Genomic DNA, 26,654 nt, shown 5'->3' on the forward strand with positions numbered 1-26,654 from the left:
TAGATGAACCGAGATAAACACATACGAAAGCACTTTGGGAATCTGAAAAGCGCTATGAACAGGTTAGGAGTTTTTGGTCTCTTTTCAAAAAGTTTTTCTTCTAAGCTCATGTTTATCAAGGGCTTTTGAATTTATCGAGGCTAAGACCCTCCCCTCGGTTTCGCAATTCTGCCCCTTCCTACACACCAAAGCCCGCGCCGCGTCAGGAGTCTTTTTTTTTCTCCCCTAGCGAAGGCGGGGACTCGGGCGCTGTTGGCAGCTGGCGACGCGGGGCGAAGCCGCAGCTGGCGGCGCCTGGCCAGTCCCGCATCCGCCGCGGTGGGTGTGCCCGCAGGGGTGCGCCGGGGCCAGGGCCGAGGCCGTCGGCCAGAGGGCGCCTGGAGGGTGTGCGCGCCGCGGACGACCAGGGTGCGCCAGCCCCGGGGTGCGCGCCTGGGACGCGGACAGTGCACCCGGAGGTTGCGTGCGCCCCGAAGCCGGGGCGTGCGCCTAGCTGCCCCGGCCCCGTGTACCGCGGGCCGCCTCGCGCAGGACTTCCGCAGCTCGCCAAGGTAAGGGACTCTGCGACCCCAGTCCCCGGCAGTGCCTCTGCTGGGGTGTTCAACACCCGCCCTGCGCGACCCGAGTGTTGGCCCCGGCGCTCGACCACTCTCCTCTCGCCTCTGCCACTCGCCTCGCCCCGTCCCCAGCGCCGCGTCCCCGGCTCCCTTTAAAGCAGTGGCTGCGGCAGCTTGGGCCGACCTGGCGCCCCCGCCTCCCAGCCTGGGGTCTGCGACAGAAAAGGAGGGGGGCTGCTCGGGCTGCCCAAGGGTGGGCGCCGCTCCCTTTCCAGCCCAGATTGGCTCTCCGCGCCCCAATTCTGGGGATGGAGAACACTGGTGAGGAGGGGGAGGCCGTGCTGTCCTTGCGGCTCAGGTGGTGCAGCCCCCGCCCAGCTTTTCCGAGCTGGGCGCTGCGGTCGGGGATGCAGCCTGTGGGACTGGGCGCTCTTTGCCGCGGGCTCCCACTACTACCTGGAATCGAGCTCTTAGTCTCTCTCCTGTCGCAAAAGTCCCACCGTAGTGCCAACCCTGGCACTTCTCGGCCCCTGGCTGAACTTTCCAGGACTCCCTTTGGGCCGCGACCTTGGGTGGAGGCAATGGGGCAGCTCCGAGTGCTCTAGACGCCGCCGAGGGCGCTTTGCCCAGCCCGCATGCCTCCTGTGAGCTCCTTTCCCTTCTGCCTCTCCGGTAAGTTCAAACCTGTGACTCTGGGTACTTTGACCCCGCAGACTGGCCAGAAATGGGAGTTGGAAAGTCGAGCCCATGGCCGCTACGCTGGGTCTGAACCTAACTCTTGCCCTGGGCATCCTTCGGGGCTGCCAAAGGCAAGTCTTAGTTCCTAAGCGCCCTGGAGTGCAAGCCTTTAGGGCAAAGAGGGAGTATTTTCCTGGAGAGGGAGGAGGACCCCCTGAGGCCTGGGCAAAGTCCTATCCACCAAATAGGGCCAGAGGAGGATCAGATGCAGCCAGTGACCCGGCTGAGGCATGGAGAGAAAGCATCTTGAGTTAAACACGATTCCCAAGGACCTGCCTGGGTAAATCAAGCCCAGGTTGCTTAGAGCCTCTCAAAACGTGACACAGGAAAGCTACACTGGGAATAGAGGCAGAGTCCGTTCTAATATTGCCTTTTCAAGCCCAGCCTTCCCACCTCACTGGACCATAATGTGACCTGGGGAAAGTGAGTTTTGGGGAATGGCTCGGGGATCAGACCAGATTGATTCAATCAACAAATGCTCTGTGTGAGGCACTGGTCAACGTAGTGAGGTACAGAAGTGAACAAAACTGGCACCTTCTGGCCTCAAGGAGCTTGCATTCCAGTGGCCAACACCAACAGGAATTAAATCACTCACATAAATAGAGAATTCTCCGGTGCTGAGTTCTTTGAAAGGACTAGATACCCTGAAAACCTGATAGGTCCAGTAGTCGGTCAGTCTGCAGAATGACAGGAGAGAGTGGAATGAGCCTTCTAGGCAGAAGGAGCCGCATGTGAGAGGGCCTAAGGTGAGTAGCAGAGTGGGTTAGAGGAACTGAAAGCCTTTGTTGGCTGAGTTACTACCAGGGGCCCAAATGGGCAGTCTTTTAGTTGTGCATCCCATTGACTGGTCCAGTCAGTGCCTTCCTTTCTCAACTGTAATAATGAGCAGTTGGAAGCCCCCTGGCTAGATCATAGTGTGGGGAGAAGGAGAGAGAGAGACCAGTAGCAGCTTACTGGACTCACTGCCCCATGTGTGCACCTTGGTCAGAAAGCCCATGCCTGCTCGTGGTGCCAAGAGCAGCGGTTCATTCCCTAATGTCCATTCAGCTCACAGTGAACCAAAGCCTCTGCCCAACATTTAGGGAGATTTGTGCTAGGAGTGGTGGCTCATCCTAGACTTTTAAAACTAGAAAGAACTTGCTGACAGTGTAAAATTCCTTAGGGTGGCATACATGGCATTTCCTCATCTGGGCCCTACCTGCCTTCCCAGCCTCACTTCTGGCTCTAACACTTTCCCGGCCCCTTGCAATGAGCACCCTCAATATGTTCAGCACAATTATGCTTCAAGTGGTTCCTGGGCAACGCGTTGCCTTTGCACATACTACTACCCTTGGTCTAAAATATTATTCTTGCCCATCCAGTGAATGCACTCTTAGCTTTGAACTTCAGCATTAAACATCAGTTTTTTTCCCCTGTAGAAGGCCCTTCCTGACAAGATAGAGGCAAATGCTGCTTTCTCTTTGTTCCTAAAGCTCCCTGGACTTGCTTCTGTCACAGCAAACATCAGCTACACCGAGCACCTTAAAAGCAGGGCTCTCCAAGTACCTAGCACAGAGCAGGGCACATAGAAGGTGTTCAAAAAATGCTTGTTGGATGGACGCTGTCCTGTCCAGTATTTCTTAACTTTTTTATGTGGGGAGGGGATGGTGGTTATTGCATACATCTTTGAGATTCTGATGAAAATTATGGATACTCTCCTCCAACTGCATAAAACCTAAAATATCTTGCATACAATATTACATGATTCACAGCTCCCTGCTCCATTAACCCATTTCCAAAACTTTGGACTTCAATTTTACAGAAAATGGATGCTCAGTGAGGTGCGGTGACTGCCTAAGTACCCACAGCTGGCTATGAGTAGGGATTCCCAAGCTCCTGACTTGCAGTTTAAAGCTCCTTCCAGCTCTGTCTGCTTCTCTTAGCCAAGCAGCCTCTTTTCGTCCCTGGTACTTTATGAAGGCCACTGCTCACAGCTGGAAGATGGATATCTTGGTTTTGCTTCAGTTCAGTAGCAGCCTAAGGTGTGACAGGGAGAAAAATCTTATTATGGGCAGAGTTGACAATTAGGAAGACAGATAGGCCCTCTCCCTGGCCTGTTCACCGCCCTTTGGCTGCAATGTTATTACATCTGTTTTAGCTGGAGGAGGGTCACGTGTGCTTCACAGTTACCTCCTGGGTCCTGGATTGGGCCATGTGGGCCAGATTGGGGGACGCCCTTGGTGGACCATTGAGATCAGAGGCCCAGCTATTGACCTTGTCAAAGGTTTCTTCGGACAGAACAGGCTAAGGAGAGAACGGGGTTCTTGCTTGCTGCTACCAGAGCTCTTGCCTGTCTGGCCCCTTTCTTAGCAGATTGGGATTTTCATTGATTCAGGAATTCACCCATTCTTTGAAACTGCATTGAGCCTCTGCTCTGTGCCAGGACCCGTGCTGATTCCAGTTTACAAGAAACGGCCATGGAGTATGCGCTTGTGTACTTGTGGCTCTGCTCTGCAGGGGGAAGGGAAGAGGCAACTTTTACTCCTAGTTCAACCTGTACTTCGGTAGATATGGTGGGGAGGATATTTAGGACTTCTTAGTGCTGAGAATATGCTTACTTTTATTGACTTATTTTTGAGACAGGCTCTCACTCTGTTACCCAGGGTGGAGTGCAGTATCATGAACATGGCTCACTGCAGCCTCCACCTATATACTTACTTTTAAAACTCTGATGTTGTGCAAGTTATGTCATCTCTGGGCGGGCAGACTCAATTTGCCTATCTGCACAATGGGTTTGAGAACAATCCTTTCTTGCCAATTTCTTGATGATGGCGTGGATACAGTTATCACAGATCCACTCGACTGTGTGTGAAACAGGAACAGTACAGTATCATAATGTACATGTGTGTCAATCCCTGGCATAGTCAAGTCTCACCCTTATCCTAGAGTTAGTTACTTCCATAATCCCCAATGTATAGGTAAGGAAATCGAGGCTCACAGAGGTTAAGTGACTTGCCCAGGGTCATGGTCCATATTAAATCACCATAAAACTGGGCTTTCACAGAGCCCTCTGTCTTTGGAGATCAGACGGCTAATCACTTTGTGCTACACTGTAGTAGAGTTTGTGGAAAGAGGCATGGGTTTGGAGGTCAGTGTATCCTGGGATTGGAGCCTAGATTCACCACTAAGCAGCTGTGTGATTTACAGCTGGTCCCTAACCTCTCTGTGCCTCAGAACGCCAATCTCCCAGACGAAGTTTGGACTAAGAGGCTTCTAATGGGCCTTTCTGTGAACAGCCTCCAGTCCACACAGATAATATTTCAAAGTAGGATTAAAGGAGAGAAAAGGGGCCCTCCGGCTAAAAATAGGGCTGTCACAGTTTCCAGGATAAAATAAATGCTGTCCCAAGATTTAAAGTACGTAGATGGTGAATGTGATACACGGGCAGTTATAGATTGGTGGCGTCTGAAGAAGCTGGCCGAGGGTTCCTTCTCCAAGAGAAAGAAGCCCTGTTTTCAAAAGGATCGCCTCACTGTCTCGCCCAGGCCCTGGGCTCTGCCCCCTCAAATAGCTTTCTGGAGACACAGGCATTGTGAGAGAAAACACAAATCCCAGTTCCATCACTCTCCTCATTTTTTCCCCAAAAGTAAATAAAACTTGTTGGTTGGATAGATTTTTTTTTTTTTAATGTGGCTGTGGCTTTTCCCCCTTTGCGTGGAAGGATCCTTTGTGTCTGCAGAGTTTCCTTTGGTATGTATTTCTAATTTGTGGCTCTGACGTCAAGTGACAAGGCGGGAGAGAAATACAGCATAGGGAGAATTTGCTCCACACAAGGATGAAAGAGCAGACTTCGGTGCCGATTCCCCTCCACAGCCTGGTTTCCGCCCAGCAGCCCAGAGACGCCAGCTCTCGGTGCCATTGATTCGGATGTTCCTAGCAGGGCACCAGGCAGCAGGGCTGAGTGTTTTCAGGCGCTGCGCTCAGTTCATCGGTGTTTCCCATCCCGCTCTCCCTTCTGCCTTGGAAAATGTAGCCATCCTACTCCTGGGGAAAGGTTTAAAAGACAAAATGGAGGCCGGGCGCAGTGGCTCACGCCTGTAATCCCAGCACTTTGGGAGGCCGAGGCAGGCCAATCGCCTGAGGTCAGGAGTTCGAGATCAGCCTGGCCAACATGGAGAAACCCCATCTCTACCAAAAATACAAAAGTTAGCTGGGCATGGTGGCACATGCCTGTAATCCCAGCTACTCAGGAGGCTGAGGCAGGAGAATCGCTTGAATCCAGGAGGCGGAAGTTGCAGTGAGCCGAGATCGCACCATTGTACTCCAGCCTGGGCAGCAAGAGCAAGACTTCGTCTCAAAAACAAAACAAATCAAAACAAAACAAAACAAAAAGACAGAATGGCAAGTTCGGTAGTGGCTGAATATAATAGTGTGGTCAGGGTCTACAGTTATTAGGTACGACGTTGAGTATGAATGGGGAGGGCATTTTCTCAATGTTTAAATTAAAAAAAAAATTTATTATTTTACTTTTAGCTTGGGGATACATGTGCAGAACGTGCAGGTTTGTTACGTAGGTATACATGTGCCATGGTGGTTTGCTGCACCTATCAACCCATCATCTATGTTTTAAGCCCCACATGCATTAGGTATTTGTCCTAATGCTCTCCCTCCCCTTTGCCCCTCACCCCTGGCAGGCCCCGGTGTGTGATGTTCCCCTCCCCGTGTCCATGTGTTCTCATTGTTCAACTCCTATTTATGAATGAGAACATGCGGTGTAATGTTTGAATTTTTAAGAGATTATTTTCATGGATCATTTGTGTGATTTGAAATAAAAAATAATAACAAAAGGCATTACCCACCTGCCCCTCCATAATAGGGTGTTTGGGAGTGAGAGGAAAAGAAAGGGAAAATGGCTTCACCATTTATTATCCCCGTGAGCCTGAGAACATTATTCAAGTTTACTAAACTTCAGCTTCTTTGTCTATATTAATAAAATGGTGCTGACCTAGGGCTCTTGTAACACAGAAAACAGAGACTCCCTTGAGTTGTGGTTCCAGGAAGAGACTGAGAAGCCATAAAATGCAGTACAGTAGTACATCCTTCCCCATGGGAGATACATTCCAGGACCCTCCGTGGATGCCTAAAACCATGGATAGTACTGAACTCTATATATACTATGCTTTTTCCTATGCATACATACCTATGATAAAGTTTAATTTATAAATTAGCACAGTAAGAGATTAACAGCAATAACAAAAGACAACAATTATAACAATAATACTGTAATAAAAACTATGTGAATATGGTCTTTCTCTCCTTCAAAATGTCTTAATACTTTTGGACCTTGATTAACCATAGGTAACTGAAACTTCAGAAAACGAAACTGCAGATAACAGGGGTTTGGGGGCACCACTGTATTGATGTCTAAGCACAGGTCTGGAAGGAGGCCAAGCGTCCTTGAGGCAGTTGATGCCCTGGAGAGGACTTTGAGTTCAAGGTCATTCCACCAGTACAGCTGGTCACTGGCCTACATTCTAAGTGCCATGGATTAACACAGCACCAGCCAACCCACCCCTTGCCCTACGATTGCACGAAGCTCTCTTTTCTTGCTGACTTCAAGTTCCAGAGAGCATCCTGATGTCTGAGCTGGTTCTCTGGAAGTGAGGCTTTCTCGCCAGTCTGTGTCTTGGCAGGTGCCAGGCAGCCAGGGCATGGGATGCCACTGTGGCAGGGGTCCTCCCTGGGCTAGTTGGACAAGAGGGGTGGGCAGAAGACAGTCCTATGTGAAGAACTTTTGAGGCAGAAAGGGTGTGGGTGGAGATTCTTCAAGGAGAGAAGGGTGAGTTGGAACTCAGAAATGTGCCCAGTACAAATGCTTACTGAGCCATAAAGGATCTAACAGAGATTCTTAACTTAGGGTCAAGAGCCCCAAGGGGTTCATGTATAGAATTCAGAGGAGTCTGTAAACTTGGGTGGGGAAATAAAAAAGCATCTTTATTTAGGATTTTCTTGTATTATGAATGTAGGCAACAATCCACAGTGTATTTGCAGTCCCTGTGACATTGTCACCAATAGAAATCACAGATGTTTTCATGTTACATTTTAGCTGCTACAGATACCTTGAAATATTATTTATGTCTCTGATGGCTTTGTATTTATAGTAGTTACTATACCTGCTGCCAGAGCTTGTTATTTAATGCATTAATAAAGAAGAATATGTTACTATATTACGTAATTTAAAAAATTTTATTAATTATATTTCAGTAGTATTGGTTTTCTTTGTAGTCAAGCTATGCATTTTATTTTATGCATTTTTAAATGTTCTGAGAAAGAGTCCATAGGCTTCACCAGTCTGCCAAAGGGATGAGGGCACAAAAAAGGTTAAGACCCCCGACAGGAAGTCAGTAAGCTTTATCCCCAATTTCCTACCCTCCCTCACCCTGACTTTTTATATACTCATCTGTCACTGTCTAGTGGAAGACATTCTTAAGGAGTAATAAATTTTATTTAATTGTTGGCAAATTTGCAAAAGCACAGAATTTGTGGTTTGGGTAGAATACTTTGATGTTATCCAGAGGTCAATTTACAAATTGCAGGCACACACGGGTGACTCATCGGGTAATTCTATCAGCCCACAAACCCACCAGCCCCTGAGCTGATTGCTTGGTTAATCCCATGCAAAGCAATCTACTGGAACAACCACCTAGCGCACAATGATGATCCTGAGAAGTTAAGGAGTTTGTGTAGACTAACGGATGAGTCCCTTGATCCAGTGCAAACTAGAATCCTAGGAAGGAGATGAAGCTGGTGAAGAAGTAGCTTTGAAGTGGGTTCTGAAATACAGGGTGTGCAAAGGAGGAGGAGGGAGGATGTGGAGGACTGGCCCCATGTTGATTTTGAGGAGGAAGCCAGGAAACAGGAGAGTCTACTGGAGCAATATTTATTAGAGTAGTGGTTGTGGTTTTTTTTGCTACCTTTTATCGAACTTGTGCCAGACACCATGCCAAGACCTTTGAATATAGCAGTTGTTTCATCTGTACCCACTACTCAATAATGTATGACTGTAATCATTCCTGTTGTATTGGTGAGCAAAGTGAAGCTCTAAGAGGTTAAACACTTGCTCTAGGGTACCCGAGATATCAAGTGGTGGAGCCAGGAGCTCAGCCTGGGTCTGCCTGATTCTAGAAACTTGTTCTTAAAACCTACTACAGGCAACTGGGAAGAGTGTGTTTGGGAAAGCTCTGGCTGCCATATTGTTTTGGTAGAAAACTGCCTACTTTCCATCCTCATCTTCCCCAGTCCATCTCTCTGGCCTTTGCTTGTTCTCACGCCAGTTCCCTTCCCCTCCCACCCTTAACCCACTCACAGGCACACAGTCTGCAGGAGTGATGACAGAATAGAAATTACAAGCAAAAGCTGTGGAGTCGGGCAGAATGGGTTCTAATGCCAGCTCTGCTACCTGGCCGTGACCATGCTGAACCTCGGTTTTTGTATTTGTGAAATGGAGATAATGGTGCTTGCCTAAATTTACCTATTCTCCCTCTAGTGCTTCAGTGCCATTTTGGATAGTTCTTTCCATTTGGGTGGGAGGAACTAGACTTAGACTGGGTGAAATTGTCCCCATCTTCTCAGGTGAGCTCCTGTAGGAAGGCTTCCCTGATTTCTCTCCAACATGAGCAGCAGGCACTACTCATCACAGTACCTGGCTCTGGCCTTGTGAAGAGCTCATTGCCGTTGCTGTGCGTGGCTGTCCCTCTGTATAGAAGCTCCCTCTCCCCTTCCCAGTGCACAGTGCCGCATCTGTCATGGGATCCTTCTCAGTAGAACCTTGATAAAAGCAAATGAATTGTTTCTTTCATTCCCCCTTTCAGGGAATTTGCCCATTCTTGGCACCTCAACCCCCCAAACCCCTTTTCTGGGCTCTGTCACCTAGAGCTTGTCTCTCACCTTTCTTTGGCCCCTGCTGCTTTCTCCCTCTCTCTCCAGTCCTCCCTGCATCCTACCTTGGCCATTGATGCTGCTGCAAGTGCCAGATGCACTAGGCTCCTACGCAGTTTTGTATTAGTTGAAGGTGGAAGAAACCTTACCACTTACCTAGATCATCCCCCTTGTCTTACAACTGAGGAGCGAACCAGAGAGGGCAGGTGGCAGGCCCTGGGTGGCAAGGGGATTGAGTGACTGAGCTGAGTGAGGACTTTTGCCCCAGTTTGCTGCCTTGCCCTGGGACTGATGATTCCACATGGTTAAGTGACTGATATTTGGGACAAGGGAACAGGGGAGGAGCACATTCTTCTTCAGGTGCTTGCTTGCCTTGCTGTAGTGCCTGCCTCGGGGCTGGCCTTCCCTGACCTAATCCTCTTCTTCATTCTACCCGCATGTCCCTTGGCTTTGCCGACTGCTGAATGGAGCCCTGTGTCAGCCAGGCCCATGGGTGGCCGCCTTCGGGTGATGCTTGGTGGTGCCAAAAGGCTCCTGCACTGAGAGCTCTGCCCACTGGCAGAGAAATTCCCGGCTTTTGAGCCATTGCTTTGGGCTACTTTGTCTTCTCCAGGCAGCTCTTGTTAAAATGCAGATGTGTTACCTGGAAGGAGAACCTGTTAGCCCATCACAGTGTGGCCCGTGGAAGAGTGAAATTCCCCGGGCCTTGGCTAGGTCACGTCGCTACCCTATCCTCAGCTTCCTATCTGTAAAATGGGGACAAAAAAGATTGTATTACAGGGTTACCCAAGATGAAATGAGATAGTGCACTTAAAGCCCTTGGCACATAATAACTAGTTAGTAAAATTAGCTTTTTTAAAAATTTTAAGTAATGTAGTCTTCTTTCAGTTGAAGGTTTCTTTTTCCTTTCTAATTATAAAGTGGTTTTGAAGTTAACTTTCTTGCCTTTAAAATAGGTTAAAAGATCCTACCTCACTGGTGTGTCGAGGATTTATTGAGCTAAAGTGCCTATGGTTGCTACCAGGTCTGCCTGGGGTTCTCAATGAGAGCCTGGTGCTGTGGTCTGAAAGCTGGTGTCCTCCCAGAATTCATATGTTGATGTTCTGATCCCCAATGTGATGGTATTAGGACATGGAATCTTTGGGAGGTAATTTAGGTCATGAAGGTGGAGCCCTTACAAATGGGATAGTGCTCTTAGAAGAGAGAGCTCTGTCAACTCTTCTGTCATATGAGGACACGCCAGATGCCAACAGTCTGCAAACTGAAAGAGGGACCCCACCAGAACCCGGCCATGCTGGCACGCTGATGGCGTTCTCCCAGCCTCCAGAACGGTGAGACATACACCATCTTTTGTTTGGAAGCCACCCATCCTATGGTAGTTTGTGATAGCAGCCCAGACAGGCTAAAACACCTGGTATTCTTCAAGTTATCCTGGAGGTGAGGATTGAAAGCCCCTGGGAGCCCCAAGGGAGATTCTGGGAGGGTCCCTAAGGGAGGAGATGGAGGAAAAAGAGGCAGGAGAATCAGAAGTCAGGGGGACCCTGCTCCTCCACCCCAGCTGCTTAGATGCCAAGTCTGGGTAGGAGGGGACTTAGGAATCTGCCTTGCTCTGGGAGGGGTTGGGCCCTGTGACATTTTTCCCAGATCATTGCCTTCTAGGCAAGTTCTCTGAGATGCTGAGTTCCCTGGGGAGAGGTGCCCTCGGTCTTCCCTCTCTGGCTTGACTTTGGGGGTGGTGGTTGTGGTGGTGGTAGCAGGAAACGAGAGTTTTCCTTAACTCTCTGATCTTGGGATGAGTGTTGGTGGGTGCTGGAAACTGCTCCTTTGAGAGGGTGGCTGGGCTTTTGAGAATGTCAGCCTGGCTAGATTCTCTGTGATTCCTTCTGAGACCAGGAGAGTTCTCTCCAGCCTGGACCAGGAGACAGATCGGGAGCAGGAGCACCTGGCCCAGGCTCCTGGCTGGTGAGTGAGGAGGGGTAGGGGGTGCAGCTGCTCAGGAGTTTTCTGGTAACCATCATAGCCTCACTTCAGGGCTCTCTAGAGGATCCTCCCACCCCTGCTCTTGTCCTGACTGCAGAAGGCACATTTTCTGGCCAGGCAGCCGCCCTGGGCAATAGGAGTGTCATTAGGCCCCTCTCCATGCAGGCGCCTGTGTGAGCCTCTCCAGCTGGCTTTCCTGTTAGCCTCTGGGGAAGGTGCGTCCCCACTGTCATCCGTCATAACTGTAGTTAGCCTTCCAAAGCAGAGCCTGAATCATGCAGAAAACACTTTTCCCTAGGGCGCTAGAGACCAGGAGCAAAGGGCAGGCAGAGGTGAATGCTGGTTCCTGGGGCCCAGAGACCAAGCTGCAACCTGCCACTTGCCAGTCTGATAGAAAAGACAAAAAAGGGCATCCTACAGGGTAGATATGGGGTGAGCAAAGGCACAGGGGTGTTAAGGCAGGGGGTGAGGTGTGAGTGGCATTTGTGACGGGCAGAGGAATTGGAGATGAGGCTAGAGAGGTATGCTGAGACAGCCTTCAGGGCCTAGCTGGCAGGCACATGGGTGGCATTTGGCTTGCATTTGGGTTTTGTTTGACCTTCATAGCATTTTTTAAAAAAGAAGAATTCTGTCAACATTTAAAAATCAGATTTTACATAAATCCACATGTCTAGCTTCTTTTGAAAAAAAAATCAGGTCTGGCAACACTAGCCTTGAGTCACTCCCACCATGGCCACACCTGGCTGGAAGGTGAGCAGTGGACCTTCGGTGATGGCTGGGGTCCCACAGCCAATTGGCTTGTCTGAAATCTCTGCCATAAGCTTACTGTGGAGTTATTACAATGTTTTCAGAATGTTAATGTGTTACAGGGGAGGAGAAAGGAAATTCTAAACTATTCGCATTATGGTCTGTTTATCAGATTAGGAAATGAATTTTACCTACTCCTCAGGAATTTTTTTTTTTTTTTTGGCAGAGTCTCTTTCTGTCACCCAGGCTGGAGTGCAGTGCTGCAATCTCAGCTCACTGCAACGTCTGCCTCCCGGATTCAAGCCATTCTCCTGCCTCAGCCTCCCAAGTAGCTGGGACTGCAGGTGTGCACCACGACGTCCGGCTAATTTTTGTATTTTTAGTAGGACAGGGTTTCACCATGTTGATCAGGCTGGTCTCAAACTCCTGACCTCAGGCAATCTACCCACCTCAGCCTCCCAAAGTGCTGAGATTACAGGTGTGAGCCACTGCACACGACTCCTCAGGAAAATTTTGATTGTGGGTTGAGAAGCAGTTAGGTGGGGCAAATGGGATGCTTCCTGGATGATGGCCTGGGAAGGAACCTGGAGGAAGTGAAGGTGGGGCCAGGACATCTGGAAAGATGGAATGACAGGTAGGCCCGTTTGCTCTCAGCTACGGTGTCTGGCATCTTTACTGGGGATGACACCAAAACACCCACCCTTGGCAAATATTCATTGCATTTTAAGATGTTTACTATCTTACTTTATTCACCTTTTAAGCTTAAAAAAAGGACAGAGTGAAATGTGTGTGTGTGTTTGTGTGTTTAATTGCTACGGAAACTAATAGAAAGAGAATTTTTAGGAGTAATTTGGAAAAGGAGGAGAGGAAAATAAATTATTATTATGTTATATTATATTACTATTCCTCCAAATAATGTGTATGTTGGAGGGGGTGGCCTTTACAATTTGAAAGGCTCTGTGAACACTATTGGGAATTTTTTTATTAAAAGTTATTATAAATGTCATACCAGTTAGCAGCAAACATTGAAAAATATATAGAGGCAATGAGTTATGATCATGCCACTGCACCTCTGCCTGAGCAACAGGGATAGAGTATCTGTTTAAAAAATAATAATAATAAAATAATATAGAAGCATATAAAGGCAAAGACTTTAAACTGTCAAGAACTGGTGGTTAGAGCATATGGACCAGTTTGGAGGAAATTGATCTAGTTTGGCACTATATATATATATGATACATAACTACATATTCTTATATAGAGCTAGATACATATCCAGATATATTTGGATAGAAAGTTTTTAAAATAAAAATGGGGCTCACCTATTGTCCTGCTGTTTTTTTCCTCATACTCCATCTTGAACATATTGCAAGTCATTAATTATGTCTGGGTCTGAGTAAAGAAAATCTGTGGTCTGGGTGCAGTGACTCATGCCTGTAATCCCAGTGCTTTCAGAGGCTGAGGCGGGAGGATCGCTTGAGGCCAGCAGTTTGAAACCAGCCTGGGCGACATAGTGAGACACCTATCTCTACAAAACATAAAAATAAAAATTAGTCGGGCATGGTGGCACATGCCTGTAGTTCCACCTACTTAGGAGGCTGAGCCAGAAGGATTGCTTGAGGCCAGGAGTTTGAGGCCACAGTGAGCCATAATGGCACCACTGCACTCCAGCCTGGGTGGCAGAACTGGACCTTGTCTTAAAAAAAGACAGAGAGTCTGTAATGGGAAATGCTACTAAATAGAAAGAGCTAGTCCTGAACCCCCACTGGGCACCTCCAAACCTCAGTTGCCAATTCTTTTAAGTGGAGATAATAATTACTTCCTTCAAAGGTTCTACTGAGGGTTAAATAAAATGTGAATGTGCTCAAAGCAGCTTTTTGGGTACTGGGTTATCAGAGCCCAATGCAGCATCAAGAGAAAGCAACCCCTGCTTAACATCTTCCATTCTTTGGATTCCCCATTTTCCTTCCTTCACCGTGTTGCAGGAGGGTTCAGAGGGCCAGTGAACCTTGGATGAGTTATAACTTTCACAGTGGAGCTTAAAATCCTCCTTTCAGTGCTGTGTAACATTAAAATCTCAAGCAGGGCCAGGCATGGTGGCTCACACCTATAATCCCAGCACTTTGGGAGGCTGAGGCAGGTGGATCACCTTAGGTCAGGAGTTCAAGACCAGCCTGGCCAACATGGCAAAACCCTGTCTCTACTAAAAATACAAAAAAATTAGCCAGGTTTGGTGGCAGGCGCTTGCAATCCCAGCTACTTGGGAGGCTGAAGCAGGAGAATTGCTTGAACCCGGGAGGCGGAGGTTGCAGTGAGCCAAGATCATGCCATTTCACTCCAGCCTGGGTGACAAAGCCAGACTCTGTCTCAAAAAAGAAAAAAAAAAAATCTCAAGCAATTCATTAACAGCTGCATTCAGGTTTTGTTTAGGACATTTTCCCTGGAATCACTTTTATTTATTCAGCTGCAGGAAAATTTCTGAAGCCAGGTATGTGGTGTTCTCTGATAGGAAGTCTTTGGCCTGTGCTGGCTCTTGGGGAGGTGGAGGTGCCCTCCTGCCGTAGGAAAGGTCAGCCCTTCTTAGTACAATGGAGGGGATTCACAGCTTGTCTTTGCAAGTGACACCTCCTTCCTGCACCCTCCTTTTCCTTTTTCACATCTCTCCTGCTTCCCTCTCTAGATTACAATATTCCCTTTCATTTTTGGGTATCACTTCGTCTTTAGCAAAGCACTTGTACTCCCATTATCTCATTGAACCCTCTGGCAAGTCTATAGACTTAGGACAGTATTAGTAGGTAGCAGATAAGCAGCTGAGGCCCAGAGAAGTTGTGATATGCCTTAAACTCACACAGCAGAAATTGGACAAATCTGAGTTAGGATCTGGATTTCCTGGCTCACAAGCCATGCCGATCGCGCTGTATCATATTGCCTCCTTTCTTAATTGTTGGCAGGAATCTCCTGAAAGGGGAGGCTGTTGGCGAGGGGGCGGGTAATCGGCCCCAGTGCTGGCTGGTTGGGAAAGGCTTTTTGAAATGCATGAGGTTGTTGGGCTTAGTGTCCTAAAGAGACTGGTGGGAGCAAGCGAAGAGGATGGGGTGGGGTGGGGCGGTTTGGAGGTCACCTGAGGTCAGTGGAGGGGGCAGACAGGAGCTGGGGAAGTTAAGGCCCAGTGCAGAGCTAGAAGGGGAGAATCCTGGATTGGAAGCAGGTCCAGGGTCCTCCTTGTCATCACTGGAAGGCTTGTGGGCTTTTTTGACATTTGGTCTCATTTTAGATGTTTGGCCCTTTTCTTGCCCCAATCAGTGGCACATCATAAAAATCTGCTTCTGGTATCCCAGTGAGCACCTCTGTCTTATTTCAGGTCACAGCTCCCTGGCACTCCATTCCCATGTCCAACAAATCAAAACTTATCAGTTCTGTTGCTATTCAGATCAACTTCTTGGTTAAATGGGCCTAAAACATTCATTTAGCCCAAATTTGGTATATGGACCAGCTCTTGCCAATAGAAATAGAATTTGAAGGTCCAGGTGTGGTGGCTCATGTCTGTAATCCCAGCACTTTGGGAGGCCAAGGTGGGTAGATCACTTGAGGTCAGGAGTTCAAGACCAGCCTGGCCGACATGCGGAAACCCTGTCTCTACCAAAAAATACAAAAATGAGCGAGGTGTGGTGGTGTGTGCCTCTAGTCCCAGCTACTTGGGAGGCTGAGGTTGGAGAATCGCTTGAACCTGGGAGGCGGAGGTTCCAGTGAGCTGAGATTGCACCACTGCACTTCAGCCTGGGTGAAGAATGAGAGCCTGTCTCAAAAAAAAAGAAAAAAAGAAAAAGAATTTGAGATACATTTTAAGTTTTCTAGGAGTACATTAAAGAAAATAAAAACAGGTGAAATTAATTTTAATATATTTTATTTAACCCAATATATCCAAAATATTATCATTTCACCATGTGATCAGTACCAAAAAAAGAGAAATTTTACATTCATTTTTTCATATTAAGTCTTTGAAATTCAGGTGTACTTCACACTTATAGCACATTTTAATTCAGACTAGCTACATTTCAAGTGCTCAGTAGTTAGTTAACTAACATGTAGTTGGCGGCTACGATATTGGGCAGCAGAGTTATGAGCCAAGAAGACTCAGTTTGGGATGGGTGGTGGGTGCTTTTGGGCACCTTTGTAATTAGGGTGTCTTTGGGTCAGGGGGCTGGTCAGCAAACCTCAGCTATAACACATCATGGCTGCTCGCCCTGTCCTCTCCTTTGCACTTGTTGGTATGGATGACATGATGTTGAAAATACCGCCCCTCCCGATTATGCCAACTATCACTCCCTTCTTTGTGCCCTACAATCTCCCTCTCTCAACTCCTTTGACTTTTGTCAGCCCCACCCTAGATTAAACTTTACTGTCCCATTTCTCTGATCCTGCCTTGGGACTGCTGGATCCAGTAAATCCATGCCCTTTGACTTCAGCTGCTACTTGGCATCTTCCATGTGTGACAGCTGCCTCTCATCCCAGTATCCTCACTGACTACTGCAAACCTCATCTACACTTCATAAGTTCCCAAGTCCATTCACACAGCCCTCAGTCTCCGCTCTTGGCCTCTTCCTACCTGAGAAGATGGAGATCATGTGGCTTAACTTCCTCGTTCCCACCTTGCTGTTTTTCTCCATCTTTGCTCTCCTCTCCCTTGCCAAAGCCAAACCTTGAAAGCCTTCCCTTCCCACCTCCAGAAATTCTAGCAAACTGGCCCTTTGGATAAAAGCCATGAACTCTTAAGCCAGAGCTTTTGGCTTCAAATCTCAGATTCTCCCACTGCAAACCTGGGTAAACGATTTCACCTCTGTCTTAGTCCATTTGGGTTGCTATTACAAACTACCAGGGACTGGGAGGCTTATAAATTTTAATAAATTTTATTTCCCACAGTTCCGGAGGCTGGAAGTCCTGGGTCAAAGCGCTGGCAGATTCCACGTCTGGGGGAGAACCTTCTTCCTGGTTCATAGACAGTCGTCTTCTTCTGAGTCCTCAGTTGGTGGAAGAGGCCAGGGAGCACTCTGGGGACTTTTTTATAAAGACATTAACCCCATTCATCTGCTCTATCTGCCCAAAGCCCTATCTCCTAATACCATCACACTGGGGATTAGGATTTCAACATACAAATTTTAGAGGGGGCTCATTCAGTCTATAGGCACCCTCTCTTTGCCTAGTCTTCTCATTGTAAAATATGAAATAAAATAATAAAAGCACCTAGCTCCTAAGGTAGTGGTAACGAGTAAATTCAACATGTGTTGCATCTTTTATTTAGCACAGTGCCTGGAGTAAATGTCGACTCCTGTGCCACCTCCTCTTTCTTGCATCTAGAAGTCCATTCTTCTCCCTCGGCTTCTTCCTTCAGACCTGCAAACATGCTTGCCTTTCCCAGAGCTCACCTTGTCCCTCCCTGGAGCTACTGTCCCTTTCTCTCCTGAATTGCACTGGAAAACAGCCAAAGGGTAGCTCATCTGCTGCTTCAACCATCTTGTCAACCCTTGACGTCTGCCTCCCGCTCTTTGGAAACTAAGCCCAAGCCTCACACGGTCTTCAAGTTCCATAGCATCTGACACCATAGAATGGTCTTCTCAAAACTGACCCCCTTTGGGTTTCTGAGCTGTACCCCACCCTGGCTCTTCCTTCTTACCTGCTCCCCATGCATGACTGTCTTCAGGGGTGCTCCTCAGACTCCTCTGCTTGCTCTTGCTTCTCACCACCCCCCACCCCCAACCACGTGGTGATCACACGGAAATGGATGGCTCTTGAATCTACATCTCTAAGCTTCAAGTTTCTCCCTTGTCCCAGCTATTAGGTGCCAAGTGCTTTCTTCCTTGCTTTCTCTCTGGTTGGTCACCTTTCAGTCCCCACTGCAGGCACTGTGATGAGCATTTTACATACCTCATCCCAATTCACCTGTGTAATCCTATAAGGAGGAAATTGTTTTTTTCTCGTGTTACCTATTTGGACAATGGGCTGGCAGTAGAGGCGGTGGGCGCAGTTAGGGAACCTAAACACACACTGGTAAGTGGCAGAGCTGGGATTCAGACCCAGATCCACACACTCCAAAGCCCACGCCCTTAATCTTTGTGCTTTCCTGCCTCTGTCAGGTCTAGTCCCAGGCTACACTGTTTTCATAATTTAATAAGTGGTGGGTGCCGAATACCACTCATGTATGTCAGACATTCTTCTGTGCCTGTGTCGTTTGTGTGTCGGTGTTCTGTTTACTGTGCTGTTAGCCAGGTTCATCACTGGTTAATTTCATTCTGTGTCTGGACCTTTGGTGTCAGCACCTGAAAATCTTGACTGAGCCCAGGTCCCTGCTGGGCAATGCAAGAACCCAGTAGTAGGAACGTGCACACATTTCCACATAGTGCATATGTTTCTCTTTCTCCCAGTCTCCCCATCTGTGAAATGAGAGAGTTGAACTCGGTAATTGCAGGAGCCTGTCCAGCTCTTGTGCTCCTCGAGTCTGTTTCATGTTCTGCTTACCTGGAGCCTACCGTGTTCCCAGCACATGATAGATGCTTTTGGGCAATGCTGAGAGAGCACAAAAGGCATTGAGCTGTCACGGAGCCGAAACTCAGGAAGACAAAGCCAACACTCATGAAACTGCCAACCATATAAGACGTTATGTAATTATGCCTGCAATTTCAGATTATATACATTTGTAATGGTTCAGTACTGGAGAAGAAAAGCTTCTGTTCTCTTATAAGAAAAAAAATAAATAAAAGGAGCATTTAGGGAAAGGTATTAAGTCTGGCCAGACTGCTTGCCAGACTTGCTATTTCCCTCTTGAAATCAGTTGTTCATTCTGTAAATATTTATTGAATGTCTACTAATAGGCCAGAATCTGGGGACATACGCCCCTCATTGCAGTCAGAGTTGTATTTAAAACCCAGCTTTCATCTTGTTCCTCCCTGCTTAAGAACTTTTGATGGTTTCCTATTCTAGAAAATAAAATGAGCTGACTTCCAGCCTCTGTCTTCCGCCATCCACTTCCTTGACTCTGCACTCTAGGCCAGGATTGCTGATCATTCTTCAAGCCCACCATACATGTTTTCATCTCTAGCTAGAGAGCTGCTTCTCTCATCTGCCTGCTGAACTTTTACTCATCCTTCAACGCCCAGCTCAAAAATACCAGATCTGTGATGCTTTTCTGATCCTCTGAGATGCTCCAGCCACACCTCTCTAACACCACATAGGTCCTTGTTTAGGTCACTGCCTCCCATTTTGGACAGTGCGTTCCTTAAAGAAAAGAACCCTGTCTTTTTCATCCATGAATCCACAGAACCTAGCCCAGTGCCTGAAGAAGAATTTCTGATAAATGGATGATTGCACACAATCTGTCGAGGTTGGTCTTTGAACAGAAAAGGGTCTCTTTTCTTCTTTCCTCAAGTTACTGGGCTATTGAACTTCATGCCTGTGGCCAGTGAAGGGGACTCAGTGGTTGAGAAAGCATTGTGGTCTCTTTCTCTGAGCAGTAGTGGAGAGACTGGAGCCACCGGAGCCTCACTTTCGCCCTGGAGGGGGACTTTCAGCAGCAGCAGCAGCTGAACCCACACATGCCAGAGGACTGTGGTGAAGGAGGCATTTGTGTTGGGCTTGGCAGGTGGGAGGCCTTTGTGTTCCAGAGCACAAGTGGGTAAGTATGTCGGACAGGCTACAGGCTGCACACACATGCCGAGGGGCTGGGCCCAAAACGCCTTCTGACCTGGGAAGAAAAGGAGGCATTGTGTGCACTGGCAGCACTCCAAGGGAAATATTCCAGTTGTTCTTCTATTTTGAACGGCTCACTCTTTTAAAAAAGAAAAGTCTAGAGGTGAACATCTCTCTCCCACTCCAAAACATCCTGCCTACCAATTTCAAATCAGTTGCTACCCTCAAAATATGAATTAATCCATTATTTAAATAATTCATTAATTCAGCTGCTACATCTTTATGAGGCAGCGCTATGGTCAGCATTGTACTAAGCACTTGGGAAACAGAAGTAAAGAAGACACAGTCCTCATCACTGTAGGCTCTATTCCTGATTGCTTGCTGGGTGTCTAAATCCTTTTGGAACCTGGTCCTGCCCCTTCTCTTGCATCTGATTTTTCTCTGCTCCTTGGCAATCCTTCCTTGAGGCTTCTGTCTGCCGCTGCCCATTCTCTACCTCTGCACCCCCGGTCCTGTACTGTGCCATGTTGTGGGGTTATCAGGTACCAGCTCACCACCTTTCCTAGACTCAGGTGAGCATGGACAGAACCAGGCTTCAGTCTGGGCCATTGAGAGCTTGGGCAGTGGTCTGGGTGTGTCGCTCATGCCTATAATCTGAACACTTTAGGAGGCTGTGGAGGGAGAATCACTTGAGCCAGGAGTTTGAGACCAGCCTGGGGAACATAATGAGAACCTGTCTTTACAAAAAATTTTTACAAAATTAGCCAGGTGTCATGGCGTGCACCTGTGGCCCCAGCTACTCTGGAGGCTGAGGCAGGAGGATCACTTGAACTTAGGAGGTCGAGGCTTGATTGAGCTGTGATTTTCACCACTGTAATCCAGCACTCCGGCCTGGGCAACAGAGCAAAACACTGTCTTAAAAAAAAAAAAAAAATCTTGGGCAGGAACACCTAAATTCATCCCTAGCTCTGCCTTTTACTGTCTTTGTGACTATGACCAAGTTACTAAACCTCTCTGAGCTTAGGCTTCCTAATCTGTTAGACAGAAAAAAAAAAAAAATACATAGAGACGTAGAGTCTTTGAGAAGAGTAAATAATAATAATAGTGTAATACTTGGCACAGTGCCTAATATACCACACAACAACTCTCAATAAATAATAACAAAACAACTGACCATTATTGGGCACTTACTAGTTTCTTCCTTCCCTCAAAAACAACAGCAACCACAGCTTGTATTTCTTCTACATGCCAAGTACTTCTACATGCCAAGTGTCTTCTACATGCCAAGTACTGTGTAAAGTATAGGCATGTAGCCATCAGAACAGCCTTATACAGTGGAGAGTGTTACTTTGTACCATTTTATAGCTGAGGAAGCTGGCTTCAAGGGCTAGAGTGACTTACCCAAGGTCACACGGTTTCAAGTGCTGGTGCTAGGAATCATGATTAGGGCTGTTGAGCTCCTTCCCATTCCTCCCCAACCAGACAAATACCCTAACCACATACTTTGCTACTTGGTGCTGGGACCAGCAGATCAGCGTCTCTTGAGAGTTTGTTGGAAATGCCAACTATGAGGCCCCACTCCAGACCCACCAAATCAGCATCTGCATGTTAACAAGATCTTCAGGTTTATAGGCATACTACAGTTTGAGAAACACTGAACTACAGTTTACCAAAGATTTTTAAAAGTAGGCTAGAACAGTACTTCTCAAACTATCGTGTGCATAAAAATTACCTGGAGGGCTGGCTGGTTAGAACACGGATTCCTGTGTTCACTTCAGCAGCAAATATACCAAAATTGGAATGATACAGAGACGATCAGCATGGCCTCTGCACAAGGAATGACATGAAAATTCGTGAAGCATTTCGTATTTAAAAAAGAAAAAGCCCCACAGATTCCTACCCCTGTGATTCTGATTTTGTATCCATTGCTTATTATTGACAGGGAGGACCATCGTGCTCCCGAGTTAACAAGGCAGGAGCTGTGGATGCCTGCATCAGCCGTTCCACCCTCCCCCTGCCCTGCCTAGAGAACAACAGAGAAACGAAATTAATCTGTAACCTAAAACCCTTGTATCGGCCCTGAAAATATGTCTTTCTAATGGAAAATTTGACAGAGTGTTCCATCTGCAAAGAGCATTTTATATGAAATGGAGATCTGTGTAACTCAACTGCTGCTATCTGGTTAAATAGCAATTAAACACCTCAAGACTCCTTGGAACTTTCAAAGATTATTTGAAAAGCAATTGTGTTTTATTGATTAAATAATTTGCAGTGGATTAGCAAGTCACTGAATTTTTTAGCTATTCCTTCACAAGTAAATTGGTCTTATTTAGAGACCCAGCGTGTCCCCAGCCATGTTTGTATTTTAATAATCGCCTGATGTTTAATAGCATGGCTGGTGGTGGAATTTAATGCTAGATTCGTTCCTTTGCTAAATCCTTCTATCTGGTTCTTTCTCTTTCTATTTAGACTTCCAAAAGCTACTTGCTTCATAGATGGCTACAGAAATAGGACCCAAAAGGCAAAGAACACTGTCGTTAAGAGCTCGGTCTCTGGAGTCAGACAAACCTCAATTTGAATTCCAATCCTGCCACTTACTAGATTTGTGCCCCTGAACCTGTGATCTGTGAAAAGGATATAATAGCACCTACCTAATATGGTCATTGTGAAATTAAATAAGTTAGCATTTGTACAATATAGGACAGTATCTAGCTAGTAATAATAATAATTATTATTATAACAGTGTAAGTATTTACCAGTTTTTTTTTGTTTTGTTTTGTTTTGTTTTTGAGATGGAGTCTCACTCTGTCACCTAGGCTAGAGTGCAGTGGTGCAATCTCAGCTCGGTGCAACCTTGGCTCACTGTAACCTCCGTCTCCCGGGTTCAAGCTATTCTCCTGCCTCAACCCCCTGAGTAGCTGGGATTATCGGTGCGCATCACCACACCCGGCTAATTTTTGTATTTTTAGTAGAGTTGGGGTTTCACATGTTGGCCATGCTGGTCTCAAACTCCTGAACTCAGGTGATCCACCTGCCTCGGCCTCCCAAAGTGCTGGGATTACAAGCATGAGCCACTGAGCCTGGCCTAGTACTAGTATTATTAAGCCCTAGTTTTCTAATCTATAAAATGAGTGTACAGGGAATAAAACCATCAACATATGAGTGTTAAAAACATCTTTGCAGCCAGATGTGGTGGCTCACGCCTATAATCCTAACACTTTGGGAGGCCAAGGCGGGTAGATCACTTGAGCCCAGGCGTTCAAGACTGACCTGGACAACATGCCAAAACACTGTTTCAAAAATTAGCCGGGCGTGGTGGTGTGTACCTGTAGTCCCAGTTACTCAGGAACTGAGGCAGAAGGATCACCTGAGCCCAGGAGATTGAGGCTGCAGTGACCTGTGATCATGCCACTGCACTCCAGACTGGGTGTCAGAGTGAGACCCTGTCTCAAAAAAAAACAAAAACAAAACAAAACAAAAACACCAAAAATAATTTCTGTGCTTTTGGAGCCTTCTAAGTAGTTTCCTCCTAAGGACACTTCTGGCAGAGCTTTCTTGGCTGTTCTCCCTCCATTATTATGCAGATTGAGGTCATTCAGTGATGAGAAAGCCATGGACAAATGGAGCCAATATTGGAATTCCCAATGAAGGGGCCAGAGAGAGGCTGGCAGTGGAGGGATGAGTAGATGCCAGAGGCGGGGGAGGTGAGGGAGTGAAGAACCAGCTCGGAGGATTCACATAAGGATGTTGGGGAATGGCACACACTGCTGCTGGGGTAGTTGCTCTGCTGGAAATAGACACCCAGAACAGCAGAGATGGGAAAGAAAAAATTTAAGACTTTTGCTTTGTGCTAAGAATGCACTTCCCGTGTGGTATTTTCTCTAGAGCCTGCAGTGAAGGTTTGGATTGCTTCCAATTAACTTTTTTCTACTCTACTGCTGATTCTTTGAACACAGCCCTGAACTCAGGCTGGGCTATGAGGCAGCATCTTTATCTGGTTTACAGAGGAGTCATGCCCAGGTTGTCCTAGGCGCTGAGTAAGGATGGGTAAAGGACTTACCCAGGACAGAGTCAATACTTAATTGATGTTGGCAACTATTTTTATTGTTATGCGTTATACTTTCCCTGTAGCCAGAGGCTGCAAGCAAAGATCACCAACAGAAGTATGAGCACTTCTCTGGCACATTTTACCACAATAAAAACTCCATTATTCCACATTTAAACTGGGGACACCGGCCACATTCTTTTTAAAGAAACCATCAGTTGCATGTCCTCCAATATCACACTGAGGACCAGTACATGAGATTTGTAAAGGAAAGCACTGGATTAGGATTCTCAAAAGCAGACTCTGACCTTGGTCCTGCTGTATGGGGTGGGCAGGTCATTGAGCCTCAGTTGCCCCTTTATGGGTGCAAATGTTGTCCAAGACCCTGTTTTATATTTCTCTCCTCCCAACAGTAGATAATCAGTGGACTAATTGAACATAAAGGATACCCAGGAGCACAAAAGGGGAACCTTGATTTGAAAGAGCCCATAATCTGGCTGGAAGAAAAGGTGTGAGCAAGGTCAGGTGCAGTGGCTCACTCCTGTAATCCCAGCACTGTGGGAGGCCAAGGCGGGTGGATTGCCTGAGCTCAGGAGACCAGCCAGGATTGCCTGAGACCAGCCTGGGCAACATGGCGAAACCCTGTCTCTACTAAAAATACAAAAAATTAGCCGGGCTTGGTGGCAGGCGCCTGTAGTCCCTGTAGCTACTTGGGAGGCTGAGGCAGGAGAATCGCTTGAACCCGGGAGGTGAAGGTTGCAGTGAGCCAAGATGGCGCCACTGCACTCCCGCCTGGGTGACAGAGCAAAACTCCATCTCAAAAAAAAAGAAAGAAAAAAAAAAAAAAGAAAAGATGTGAGCAGAGTCACTAATAAAAGTCTGCCTATGCTATGCTCCAAATGTTCAACCATTCTGTGACACCTTTGAGCTGCTCCATGGGGTGATATAAAGCTGGGTGATATTGTCAGTTTTGGCAATGCCTTTTCTTAGTAACTTTGCCCACATTAAAGCAAAACAAAACCCAGGCCACAACAATATATAACCTTCCTTTGTATTACCGGATGGTACACTGAAGGAATCCCATCTCTTTCAAGGGAAAGTTGAAGTTGAGAGAAGTTCCTGGTGCACTTCATCTCTCCTCGAGTCTCTTTGGTTCATCTCTGATGATACCTGCCCTTCCTCTGGCTGGCATGCTGCCGAGGCTGGGTGGTCACCATCTTTGTTTGACCCACATCGCACATGTCCGCTTCTTGTCAGACTGAACTTGCCAGAGGGCTAGCTGGGGCATTGCGAAATAATAACAGCTTTCCCGCCTGAAAAATCTGGAAACATCGCTTTCTCCACTCAGGTGTCTGGGGATCACTTAGCCTCAGTTTGGTTTAAACTGATTTTCCTGAATGTGCAGGCTGTGCATATTTGAGCCAACAAAAACCTTCCTCCCAACCCAGAAGGCAGATGCAACTGCCCACGCAAGCTTTAAACTCTCTGCACCTGCAGCTCGAGCTGTGGCGCCCAGCTGATGCCTGCAGAGGCATCTGCTGAATTCTGACCAGGGATGATGCTGCTCGGATGGGAGCTGCCCAAAGAGGGTGGGTGCAGGGGTGCCCCCCTGTGGAGTATTTGTGCCTACCCTTGAGATGCTTTCGCTGAAGTGACCCAGGAGGGAGGAAGTGGAGCTGAATTCCTAGGAAACATTTATTCCAAGTTGTGGTTTCCAAGCCCTCTGGACTGTGGCCCAGTTCAGGCGAGCAAAAGACTTTGTGGCCCACTGAGTCCACTCACTCCTACTTTGCAGTGGGAAAGAATTTGTTAGTAACAAAGGATTAAAGGAGAAGAGAAAACTAATCAAAGTGGTAATGCAGCAAATACTCAGGACAACAATCAACAGAAACTCCTAAAAGTAATTCTATAAGTAATGTAAATTAATAGAGTAGAAGGAGTTTAAAACCAAGAGATTGCCGACGCTGCGTTGTAGCCATCAAGGGTCATGGTTGCAAACACCAGAACCCGCTCTAGCAGGCCTATCTATTTATAATAGAAGAGGAATTTATTAAGGGTTATGAAGTAGCTGAACATCACTCCACCATCTCCCCATAATCACTGCTGTAAATTCCAATTTCAATCTTGGGGAGGTGGGTCTTCTGAGAAGGAAATAACCAAGCATAGGAAGGGTGTTCACAAAGTGCTGGGTAGCTGAAAAAAAGCACACAACAAATGTCTTCTGCACTAATAACAAAACGCCCTTCCTAATAATTGGAATTCCAGCTCTTAGCCTGGGTGCATACACAGGAGTTTTGCTGTATTGTTTAGTGATGGATGGTGGTCACCCTTCTTTACAGAATAGAAAATGAAAATTCTCAGTAAACTCTTCTAACACACTAATTTTTGTTTATTAATGCCAAGATTTATTAACCCTCAATAACTCACATATTATGTTCCTAGTTCCTTATAAAAATGAATTCCCATGTAAAACACTTGCTTGTAAGAATTGAAGAGAATATACTTATTTGGGATGCATTTTTTATTCTTTTAGAAACCCTTAGTTTCTATTACTGGGCCAGGGACTCTGCTTTGAGAATTATAGATTTAAAGAATTGAGGCCGCGCATGGTGGCTCACACCTGTAATCCCAGCACTTTGGGAAGCTGAGGCCGGTAGATCATCCGAGATCAGGAGTTCAAGACCAGCCTGGCCAACATGCCAAAACCCCATCTCTACTAAAAATACAAAAAAAAAAAAAAAAAAAAATTAGCGGGATGTGGTGGTGCATGCCTGTAATCCCAGCTACTCAGGAGGCTGAGGCAGGAGAATCGCTTGAACTTGGGAGGCAGAGGTTGTAGTGAGCCGAGATTGTGCCATTGTACTCCAGCCTGGGCAACAGAGTGACACTTTGTCTCACACACACACACACACAAAAAGATTGAGACACTTAATGGCAGGGGCATTTCTAGGGCCCTATTAAGAGATCTCTGGGAACTGTGAAAGACCCAG

General features: G+C 46.9%; 1 protein-coding gene and 1 non-coding gene across 3 annotated transcripts in view; both read left to right on the plus strand.

The window, feature by feature from the left end:
- The first annotated feature begins 222 nt into the window (after positions 1–222).
- KANK4 (KN motif and ankyrin repeat domains 4) overlaps positions 223–26,654 on the plus strand; it is an 86,560-nt gene continuing 60,128 nt past the window's right edge. Inside the window, exon 1 of one of the 2 annotated variants that reach the window (XM_002810750.4) lies at positions 223–551. The gene's annotated coding sequence lies outside the window, so the exon portion shown is untranslated. The other variant, XM_054533719.1, reaches the window with a different exon arrangement.
- LOC112130985 (U6 spliceosomal RNA) lies at positions 21,385–21,492 on the plus strand. The gene has a single exon (XR_002913152.2). It is a non-coding gene; the product is annotated as a U6 spliceosomal RNA (small nuclear RNA).

Source organism: Pongo abelii, chromosome 1 (genome assembly GCF_028885655.2).
Source record: "Pongo abelii isolate AG06213 chromosome 1, NHGRI_mPonAbe1-v2.0_pri, whole genome shotgun sequence".
Lineage (NCBI taxonomy): Eukaryota > Metazoa > Chordata > Mammalia > Primates > Hominidae > Pongo > Pongo abelii.